This window comes from Macrobrachium nipponense, chromosome 7, assembly GCF_015104395.2.
Source record: "Macrobrachium nipponense isolate FS-2020 chromosome 7, ASM1510439v2, whole genome shotgun sequence".
In the NCBI taxonomy this organism is placed as follows: domain Eukaryota; kingdom Metazoa; phylum Arthropoda; class Malacostraca; order Decapoda; family Palaemonidae; genus Macrobrachium; species Macrobrachium nipponense.
Genome location: NC_061109.1, coordinates 110,841,159 through 110,849,925, shown reverse-complemented (window position 1 = coordinate 110,849,925; position 8,767 = coordinate 110,841,159).

Genomic DNA, 8,767 nt, shown 5'->3' with positions numbered 1-8,767 from the left:
CGCCAGAATACATAATATATTCAGTCAACCAACCTACGTTTTGTTGAGATGCCAAGGTGCCAGGAAAAATGACAATCTATCAGTCATGCAATTAATCAATCAATATCATATTGGCCACTACCGAACCACCTTTTCACTCCTTTGCTGTAAAACTGAGGGCTGGTCTTCCTGACTAATGCCAGTTTGATGATCTATATACCATTACTTTGGTTTATGGAACTTTAACATCAGTTACACATTTTTACCTATTAATAATAATAATAATAATAATAATAATAATAATAATAATAATAATAATAATAATAATAATAATAATAATAATAATAATAATAACAATACACTGAAAGCAGAGATGCGGTAAATATCACTATCCATTATTATTATTAATCAGTTTTCTTAAGCACAACACAAAAGATATTGATTTTACCTTCATCCTTCATGAAACAGATTTCCCACAAGTAAAAATTAAAACAACACCAAAAAAGTCCTTAAAAATCAAATAACTGATAAATGAATCACCGTATACTAAAACTGAATATAATCTAATGTAATAAATGGCCGAAATAGAGGTGCGCCTATGAGAGGTAAAGGAATTAACACCAAGGCTACTGTAAGTCGGAGCACCAAGGCTACGATCCCTTCCATGGTTGACGTCTGAATAACAGAAAGCGTAGCATGAATATCGAGTAAGACTGTACGGAATTTGTAAAGTATTAAAGCAAGCGTACATATGGACTGCTATATGTATATATGTATGCACGTATGTTTGTATATATATCAAGTATTTAACAACTCTACGCAAATGTTAGGGATAAACAATAAAAATTGCTTTTACAAACACTTCCCGCTTCAGCTAAGGAACAGAACGAGGCAAAGAATGATGGAAATGATGCGGGGATGAAAAAACATGGAGGAAGAGAGGCTGCAGCCTTGATGCATTTTCATCATTATTACTATAACGCAGTTTGGTGGAAAGGAGACGTGAAGACTGAAGACAGACAGTTAAAAGGAGAGGGAATTTAGGATATAAGGATTCGAGAGGAACGAGGAAAACGAGAGGGCACAATGAAATGTGGGGAAAATTGAGTACAAAGCGTACAGTTGGTAGTAACCCTATAGACATAGCCACAGTACAGCCAGTCATATATATTAGTGTACCTGCGGTACCGGTATTCTAAGCTGGCTTTCAATTTTTTTTTCTATTACCATTGAGTTGCATCAAACTGGACTAAACTTCGGTTCCAAATGTCCCTAAAACAAACTGGTCCATTTCGCAATGTGGGTCTGATGAATCAGTGGAGCAGTACAACACAAATGGTGACTTTTGGTAATGGAAGCTGGATTGCTTTCTGTCTTTTAATTTTAATCGGTTCCCTATGGTATCTTCACATATCACTGTCCAACCTCTCTGACTTTGTCTTACTTACGCCCACATCTCATTTAAGAAGTCGATGATTCAGTTCAGTGACGATACTAATATCAGTAATGTCACGTTAGGTCGCTTCAGGTCACTGTGGCTTTTGCTAAGTACGTTCTTTTGTCAGGGGTTACTAAAACAAGTTTTCGCTACGTTATTAGTTCAAGAAAAAACTCTTTGTATTATGACTGGAACTACTCAAGATTTCCTTCATTAAGAAAATCATTTTCACCTGTAAGACAACATTTCTTTTAAATCTTCAACTCCTGAACATACGCATTTTTATACATAAGCTAGAAACAACCTAGAGTCATAATTACACGAAGGTGTTTCTGTTATTCCTTATGAATAAACAACACTAAGTGATCAAAACTTTAGGACTTCACATCTGGTGCTATGCTCAGCAGTAAACCGAAACAAGATCAACAAATATGTTATATGAGCCTATTTTTGAAGATCATATAATATACTTGGATTCCGCAAGTGTTTATTTTATTGTAAACTCTTTCCCTGTTCTGTTTGGTAAAAGACTTAGTCAGATATTACAGAAGAAATTTAGGGAGGCGGTTCCACTCCTAGAAAGTTAAGACAAGGCATGTTCGAATTCTGGAAGTACGTAGAATATCTTCTCCAACAATCAGCGCATTACAGACATCTGTTTCCGTTTTAAAGAGTTTTACGGCCATTTCTGTTAAAATATGAAAAATCTCGTCTCTTTCTCGTGGAAAGTTATCGTTTCCTTTAGCTCCAAAATGTTGAGAGCAAGAAAATGGATGAACGAGTAAAACTTTGAGAAATCTTTTAAGCTCCTGTGGATGACTTCAAAAAATTTTCGGAAGAAATATCTCCAAAGTTCCCCGAGAGACAAATCTTTTATCTATTCATTACTGATTCTGACTCTTGCATTGCTTATTTTCCCGTATCTTTGGTAAATATATTCAAATGCATTTGCGAGCACAGGAAGGTTAACAGTCTATATTCTAACAAATAAAAGCGGGTATCATCTATCTGTTTTAATTACTTGTTTATTGTTATTTTGTTTTCATAACTAAACGAACAGGAAGGGTAACTAATTTCTTGTATTTTGCCTACAACTGACAAAAACAGTAGGAAATAATGTGCTAGAGAAAACTAGGGATTATCCCTGTACGAACCTTGGAAGAATCACTTTATATTTTCTTTATATGGAAAGTTCTATGGTTTTGTTTGACTACAGAGCAACAAAAATCATTGTAAAAGTAACTTAATATCTAACGACTGAGGGAGGCGTAATATGAATCGACAGATGTAGAAGAGAGTCCTTTCTGTAGTTATCCCGCTTTATATATAAATTTATTATTTCGTTACAACTGCAACATTCGCGTCATATAACACAAAAGCTGATAAGCATCAAACGCAGTTATTGGGAGAGACTGCTCTTTTGTTTCGATATCACGGAACCTCTGGAAAAACTGCCATAAGTCCTAGTTGGCCAAAGGTCCTGCACTATTCCTCTTCATTCAGTTTCCGGTTTTCCATATAATTTCTCAATGTTTATTACTGTTGTTGGTGGGCGAGCAACACAATGTTTCCAACCTCTCCAATGGTGTTCTGATGTCTTCTCGTCCGTTCTGCATTCGTGACTTATCAATTAATCACCTTCCTTATTCTGGTGTTGTTCATATCTACACCCGTTCAGTGTCATCTCGCAACCAACACGTGTCGTTCTTACTTAAAAAAGAATGAATGTTTTTCGATTATTCATTTGTCCCTGGAGGGAAACTTAGTCATTATTCAAGGCCAGTGCCATCACAACAAAACCTATAAATGGCTCTTTCTGCTGTATTTTCCAGGACTTCACGATAAGGAAATGATCTCCTCTTCATTGTAATTAATGAGTGAGAGTATTACCTTGCTTAGATTTCAAGACTTGCTGTTGGATAGTTCACTATTCTCTTTCATCGAGTGCTTCAATTCCACCCAGTGCCGTTGTTAGAAGTTTGTATCTTCATGGCAGGACTGGATCAACAATCCATCTGGCCAGTGCCCCTTCTTCAAATTCACTCTTGCTCAGCGAATATTATTCCAGACACAATTCCACTCAGTTATGGGTTCAAATCCATGCTATCCTCCTCTCAGGTAAGCACTACGCATCAGTCAGGTAACTAAATTCCCATACTTTGCCACTTGTAATACTGATTACACCTTGAATTTCATAGCTGTGTAAATCTCCAAGTGAGTCAGTTGTCCATGCTCTTCTAAATCGTCTCCATAAATTCTGGTAGCCCCCAGTCCTCCATAAGACATTTTAACTTTTTTCCTTCATCAGCCCTCTCTAATAATGCATAATACATGTAAACAGCACAGTATCATATAGCAACTTCCTTCTCGTCGTAACCTCTGCCATCCCAGGTGTCAGATTTGTTTCAGTCACTAAGTTTTTCCCTCTTTGATCAGATTATTGCTCTAAGTCCGCTACCTTTATTTTTCGACAATAATTGCACTCATCTAATTCTTAAGTGAAGTATGAAGCACTCGAGTTTTAATACTGGTTGTAATACAAGACTTGACGGCCCTACAAAGAAATATTTAGTTTAAAAAAGAATTTTTTATTTATTCTTACTAACGTTCCAGCTGTATTACAGAATTGCATCGTGTGAAAGAATTTATGAACAAGCTCACGAAGGATAGCATAGCTATCGTAAATATTCAAGCTACAAACAAAAAAGGAAAATAACCATCTTACACTAGCTTCAGAGAGAGAGAGAGAGAGAGAGAGAGAGAGAGAGAGAGAGAGAGAGAGACAACTAGCAATTCAAAAAGGCTTTTCCACTCTTGCATATAGAAAAAGGCAATGAGGGAACTCGATTGAGGGACAACCCTGAATCTTCCTCTCAGAACGAAAGTCCTTTGAAAGCGTCAAATGACGCTGTTCCCGTCTTGCTTATGGAATTGACGACTTTTTCCGCCCAAACACTTCAGCCTTTCGGATCAGATTTTCCACTAGACTTATTCGAAAAGGGTCAAGAAAACTGGCTGACTTTGGTAGGTAGCTTTCACACATCAGAGGCAAGTTAATCCAGCTCTTCCAATTAAAAGTCATATGGAAATATACAGAACACCAGAGGATTAAAGGACTAAATTGGAAGGCGAATAAAATAAAGAGCCTTCGCTGGAGAGAGAATAGGGACAGACTTTCGTCAAAATGGAGAGAAATTCGAGCTTTTGCCAAGAGATTTTGTGACGCCTAAACTCCAACATCTGGCGCTGACAGACTGACTCTAAAAGTGTCCAACATTGCAGTATACTCATACGTCACAAACGAGGAAATATAAATGAAATAAATACCCATTCCGTTATGAATATTTTTCATTCTTCCACCTATTCAAAAACAGGCGTATTTCTTGAAATAGTTCGAAAGGAAATCATTTCAGCTTTTGAAAAGTATCTGTACAACTAGTTTAAGTTACCTGTTTAAGGGAGCATAATATATATGCTTGTCTGTAAGTATATGAGTGCGTGAATATCTGCGGCCGTGTGCTTGGGGATGTGGGAGAGTTGCAGAACTTAAAGTTAACAGCAAACAATAAGTGAAGTTAATTTATTTAATAAGATTCTTTAAAAGTAGAAGGAAATCAGAAAACTTCCTTGTAACTGAAGAGAAAATGAAAGCTGTCGCAAATGTGCAAGTAAAATGAACAAAAAGAAAGGTTTCCTAATAATTAAAAAAAAAGTCCTAGCTCCCTCAGCTTGAAACTCATCGCGACGTTATCCTTTTTCGCTGCTCATTGTCAAGGATTTCAGTTTCTTGAGAAATCACACGTGGGCGAACACTCTTAATGTAGCATTGCAAAGAATTCTCTCTCTCTCTCTCCTCTCTCTCTCTCTCTCTCAGATATGCAGCATTTCATGCATTTCAAATATATCTCAAAACGATTGGTGGGAATCTCGAGAGACGAGTTAGTTCATTGCGGCGATGATATCTTTCAATTTTTCTGGAGAAAAAAGAAAAAACTTGAGCACAATGTTACGGTAAGAGTTCCTTCATCTGAATTCTGCACGAACATTTTCTTCGTTTTCCAAAGCAGCTGTGGCGGTTACTTGACTCCGAGAGAAATACTAGTTTGTTTCATCGAATGGAAAAAAAAGGAGCATGAAACAGTGACTATAGCAAAAGGAGAAGGAGGACAACACAAAAATGTCGTGGGGAAAAAATAACATCGGAGAAGGAGCCGCGCCAATCTCACTTCTTACTACTGAAATTGCCAAGTTAACAAATAATCCGTTTGTGTTAAGGACTCTGATAAGCATATTTTCTTTTATAGGCAATCAAGTATGGAGTTATCGTTATTGGGGTTATGACAGAGGCCAGACATATATTCGTTAAAATATTTCCAAGATCGGGCAACATACACGAGGCTTGTATGTTTGTATGGTGTTTAACGTTGCATGGAACCAGTGGTTATTCAGCAACGGGACCAACGGCTTTACGTGACTTCCAAACCACGTCGAGAGTGAACTTCTATCGCCAGAGATACACATCTCTGATCCCTCAATGGAATGCCTGAGAATTGAACTCGCGGCCACCGAGGTGACAGGCCAAGACCAAACCGACCATACACACACACGAGGCTCTGCTTTACATTTACCATGCTGCAGAGGCAGCTGATTGAAGGCTAATCGACCCGCAGAATGAGAGGAACCATCTTAAGACTTATTTCAGAAAGCATAAGTTTTATAGGAAAGAAATCACGGCATATTTGGAGACGTGGCTGATGATCAAGAAAATTTGTCTACAGGATTAGAATAACTAAATAAAGTACCTTCGATCCCTTTTATAAAAATGTTAGTTATGGGACAATTATCAAGTTAATTCTATCGGAAATAGTTTAAAGCATAAATGCTACGAAACACAATAAACAAGTTAAAGGAAAAACACTATAAATAAAAAAAACTCCTTTTAACAACATTTTGGAAACGTTTTAGTGTCACTTCTGGTAAATAAAACGGCAGGCAGGACAATGTAATTACTTTTGTTTCGATTCAATATTAGCAAAAGGGAAAAATAACCCTGAATGCCAATAGGATGGGAGTCCAATCTATATTACAAAATATTTTATAAATGTTACAAAACATATCCTATGTAAACCAAATTAATATAATCCAAATTGCACATGTATTCAGCTTCGAAATTAAAAGACCAGAAAAGGCTAAAATTTCACATGAATACAGGCAAGTGTTTGAAAAAATTGACAACAATGCTCACGGTCTGAAACAATAAAGGTAAAGTGTTCCACAATAAACCTAATGAATCAAATAAAAGGAAAGAAGCTTAGCTGCCATGCATTTCCACAGAGCACCGAGATGAGAACTTTTACCCTTTGATTAATTTTTTAGAAATGTACTAACTTCCTTATGGGCCTTTCCAGCTCATCATCTTGATCATTAGGAAAGAAAAAGGTCTCTGGATAACATACGGGGATGAAAAGATAATGACCTGAAGTTGATAGTAACCATGCCAAAATACGAAGTGAAACGAAAAAGTTGTCCGGAACATGGAAAAAACAAAATGCCAGGAAGAGAGATTAAGAAGCGTAGATATATTGGACAAGAATTTCAAATCTCTCTCACACGGTTCTACAATTACAGAGCTCGAGTTGCTGACGCCTTGGTGATGCACGAGCTTCTGCAATACGATCAGGTGTCATGTTTTCCTTAATTGAACCGTCGCTCTCTTGCAGCTCTTGCTTAAGAATAGAGATGGAACTTGGAAACTCAACATTCTTAACTAAGTGCAACTGAGAGCCTTTTCTTAAAATTTTTGTAAAATCAGGCTGCAAACTATTACACCTCAGGTAATACTAAACAATATTTCATTCAGGTACTGGCGAACTGGTCTGTTAACCTTAATTGTCTGTCGTCCATTCAAATATGTATGTTGAATTCTAGGGGAGAGAGAGAGAGAGAGAGAAACGAAATTTTGCAAGTCTTTGTTTAAACCTTTTTAATTTTTTTTCTTCCGGACTTTGACTTTCCATGAAACACACCTGATATACTAGTTCAAACACCCATAAAAATTAGGAATTCTTTGAATGACTCTTAACAAAGCTATGCTGTGCTAATAGGGCCTGAATATTCCGAATATATATATATGTCGAAAACTAAAAAGCTATCACAGAGAGTAGGGGAAGCAGTCGGAGACGAAGCTATCGCAAGTATGTGGGGTGATCACTTCAACAATATCATGAATTGCATAAATGATCAAGACAACATTCAATTTCATTTTCCAGACAGTATTACGCCAGGTAACATCAGCGATGCCATAAACAGCCTACCTAATAATAAATCGCCCGGCTGTGATGGTCTTCCTGCAGAGGCCTTCAGATTCTGCCACCCGATAATTTACATTTTGCTAGCTGCCCTATTCAATGCGTGCATAATTCACCGGTTTCTTCCAGACTCCCTACTCTTAGTCCATTTGATACCATTAATCAAAAACAAGCTAAAGGATGCAGCTGACCCTGGCAACTACCGGCCGATTGCAATCACAACGATCGCATCGAAGATACTTGAGTCTGCTCTTCTAGTGAGACTTCTCCCCTTTCTACACACCACTGACAACCAGTTCGGGTTTAAAGCAAACCACTCAACCGACACCTGCATCTACATACTGAAAGAATTGCTGAATTACTACCTATCATCAGCCTCTCCTGTTTTCCTTTGTTTTGTAGATGTGAGAAAAGCATTTGACAGAGTAAACTACCTGGAGCTCTTCCTGAAGCTGCATAAAAGGGGCACACCCCTGTATCTAATTGGCATTTTGCATTGCTGGTTCTCCACACAGCAATTCTGTGTCAAATGGAGTAACGTATTATCTTACACTTTCGGCTCCCTAAACGGGCTTCGGCAAGGGGGCATTCTCTCTCCATACCTGTTTAATACGTACACAGATGCCTTAAATGTCAAACTGAACTCACTCCCAATCGGATGCACCGCCAATGATACAACTATAAACAACCTCTGTTACGCCGACGATATGGTTCTGATTTCCCAATCGGTGCAAGGTCTCCAACGACTCATCGACACTTGCCGCCAATATGCAGAAGAATTTGACTTAATCTACAACGAAACCAAGACCCAGTGCATGTCGCTGCTCCCGAGATCGCTTAAGCATATTGCAGAACTACAAATTTTCCTCGGAAACCATCGGCTGAAATTTGTGCACGAATTTCCGTATTTGGGTCACATTATCACCGACGACCTAAAAGATACGGCAGACATTGAACAGAGGCGTCGTAAACTATGTGCAGCTGGCAACATGATTGCAAGGAGGTTTGCCTTCTGTCACCGAGACGTGAAACTGCTGCTCTT